Source organism: Bombus vancouverensis, chromosome 13 (genome assembly GCF_051014615.1).
Source record: "Bombus vancouverensis nearcticus chromosome 13, iyBomVanc1_principal, whole genome shotgun sequence".
Lineage (NCBI taxonomy): Eukaryota > Metazoa > Arthropoda > Insecta > Hymenoptera > Apidae > Bombus > Bombus vancouverensis.
In genome coordinates this window covers 9,195,217-9,198,641 of record NC_134923.1, presented here as the reverse complement: position 1 = coordinate 9,198,641, position 3,425 = coordinate 9,195,217, and positions in this window count along the sequence as shown.

Genomic DNA, 3,425 nt, shown 5'->3' with positions numbered 1-3,425 from the left:
AAATTAGAAAAGATAAGTTTACAATCTGCAATTGACAATTTATCAATTGACTGACATTATTACTTAGTAAATTGTTCTTACTTAGTAAATAAGCCCTTTCTTTCTTAAAACAAAACTAAAATCCCCATTATCAACTTTAATCTAATTAATTTAATTCGCGTCATGCATCGGTCGTTTCTTTCTCATTCCTATTCAAAACCGGATACATTATCCACTTACAAGTTCCCCGTTTATAATGCAGACCTCTTTTAAAAGTTTCCTTTGTGCTGTTCTCCGCTTGTTTCCTCTTGATCCAGTCGCGAGCATGCGTGATGCAATTACACAGTCTGCTTCGTACGAAAAGGAACGCGCGATTGTCAACGACTGAGAAACGCGTGGACAATTGGAGGTAATACTGGAATTTATCGTACCTCGTCTTTTAACCTTCGTGTTTCTTTCGGATTCGGTGACCTAGACGATTGAAAGTGTAATTTGCTTTGGAGGCCTCTTTTAATCTTTCATCTGCCACATTTGTAGAGGAAAATCTCTCGTGCGAGCTGAAGTACCCGAATATAGTTTGGTCTTGCCTTTCTTTAGAAATTAAAAATCCTTCACTTGCCGAAATTCTTGCGTTCTTAGAAATAATTAGCATAACTGAGATTTTTAAAAGAATCGAATGGTCATTTGAATTTGTAAAAATAATTCGATCATAATCTAGATTCCAGAAAAGAAATAATTAAAATAGTAATTATTACACTTTCCATTTCGTAATAATTTGCATTTTCAATCTTAATCGTGATAATGTAGGGTTTTCGAGGTAATCATCACCATATCCTTATTAAATGGATATTATTATATTATTATAAACCTTTTGAAGTATCTCTTTTTTATTTTCTATTTCAATACAATAATTTTCCTGAATTTTTTTACCACTTTTGGAATTTCTCAGAAAATATTTACATTAGCATCGTTTCTTGCAAATATCCCTGTATCTCTAAAGTACCAATACGTTTGCTCGTCAAAAGATCGAAGATGCAGATAACAAAGTCGTTATACTACGAAAAAATTTTCACTGAAATATGGTAACGGTGCAGCGTTCGATTCGCAAATCGCCTCAATTACATAGTCCCGTTAGAAAAATAAATTTTATGAATAATTAGATATCGATCGATAACTGATGCACGGAATTTCACGAATGACCGTGTCGTTTCGTTGCTGACCTTGTTTCTACCTAAAAGTGTATACGCTTGTGCGTGCACGTATATGTAACTGTAAAATTGTCGCGTTACCTTCTAACTGTATTGCAGGCTATTGATGTTCTCACGGCGAAATTACATGGAAACTTAACAAAGATCATTTTTCTCTCTACGCATTGCGTACATTGTCGAACGTAACTATTTCAAACACTTTCTGATGTCTCGTACAAATCGAATGTTTATCTCTTTTGCTTTTATCTTCTAGATATTTTGCTACAGATCTGTTATTTCAGTTGCTTCGTAACTGTCTTATAATTTAAAGTAGTGAATAAAAAATAATTTATGAGAGCTTTTCAATAAATACAGCAGTATACATGCACTTGTTCTATCATTGAATTGTTGTTGAATTTTCTTGACACTAAGATTTCTCTTTGATGATTCTTGCTAATCTTGCTCACTCTCTAATTGTGAAAGATTAAAAATTCTAGGAACAAAATATCGTAAAAAGAGAAAAATAATATTTTTTTAATTTTTCTTCAATTAAAATTAATTTTCTCCAATTATCGTAAAATTTATGAAAACTGCTCGATCAAACTTTTTTGGTAAAAACTAAAATCACGTATTTCGAATGGAACGAGTAATTTTCTCGATGGCACATTCCAATCGATGATTACCTTCAATGTGAAAATCACAGTTACGCATGTGAGATCTTTCGATTCTACATTTTCACCCCTTCTCTCGTGTTTTTTAAACGAGGACGCGTTTCTTATCTGGTAATCATGTCTTAGAAAATTATGCGTATTCGTCCTTCGATTGTAATTACGATTGTAGTTGAATACTTTCATTGCGGAAAATCCTTGGAAAAATAGTTTTGAAAAGAATCTGAAAGTTTTTCGAGAGAAGATATGCTAAGAATTCTCTGAAGTTGTAGATAGTACTTTATCGAAAATTGTATTTAAAAAATCTAAATCCTGAAAATAATTATTTCATAATCAGTGTGGAAGTTTTCTAGAGGAAAATCCACGAAAAAGTCTCTGAACGTTCGTGAAATTCTTTAAAAGAATCTTCGATTACTTAGATAATGGTATGCCGAAAATTTAGTTATTTAGAAAATGTAATTATTATGAATAACATGTATGCACAAATTTTGGAGAAGTTTCTATTGGCGGTGGGGGTGGATCTTTATTCTTCCGAATCTTTCCCACGATTTGGTTGCCGACAGTTTGCGTAAATCGCCATCATATTATAATTTATGAATTATTCGCAGTGCTCGGTAACTCTTGTTTGTAAATTTCAATCTGTAACGGGACTGCTTGTGTTACCATTGTTTTAGTAAGTACTGTTATACCGTTCACTCCCACGTTGATACGGTATAGTTGTTGGGAAAAATCAATTTATTTAAAATTGAAAAATCCTTTGAACAAGAAGGATTTTATAAAAAAAACAAAGCAAAATTTATCCTCCTTGAGAATAATTTTCTTTTATAATTTTTCTTCGAACAAAATTAATTATCTTCAACTATCGTACAATCTATGTCTTAAATTTAAGAAAATAACTAATACATATAAAGTAATCTTTGTACCTTCAAATATCTCATAATTGCATGAAAATCCGTAATCTATTAGTTACTAGATGATAAATCATGCAAGAGGGTCCAAGTTTTAAAGATAAAACTAAAAATAGCGATATCAATGATTTCAAAAGAAGGAAAACGGATTAAAAGATGGGACACGGATTTTCTGAGTTACGTCAGGTGCAGATGCACAACGAAGGTCGATTCTCGCGCGTTCATAATCCAAGGTTGTCTTTTTATATTCTTTATATCTTGTCATCGTTCAAAGTAATCGTCTATCATCATCGAGGACTATTCTAGAAGCTCGTCCAAGTATCAGTGTAATTTCAATCGTAATTTAGATGGATGTTCCGAGACTTTCATAGCGCTGAGGAAAAAAAGTGGCATACGAACACGTAATATACGATAATTAGCTGTGGAAACGCGAATCGGTTGGATGCACTCGACCTGTCGTAAGGTTGGCACGTCTAAACAGCTGGTGTCATCGCCTCGATCCCCGTAATCTACGTATCACGAGAATTTTAAGACTGATCAACCGTGATGCTGTTTTTGCAGATTAAACGTGACGATTGGCAGTGATCATGTGCAACGAGACACGTTTCTTCGTGATTAGAAGACTTGTTAGTTCCGTTTATTGGAGACGAGTTAATGGCAATCCTGTTTATTATGATCTTAAA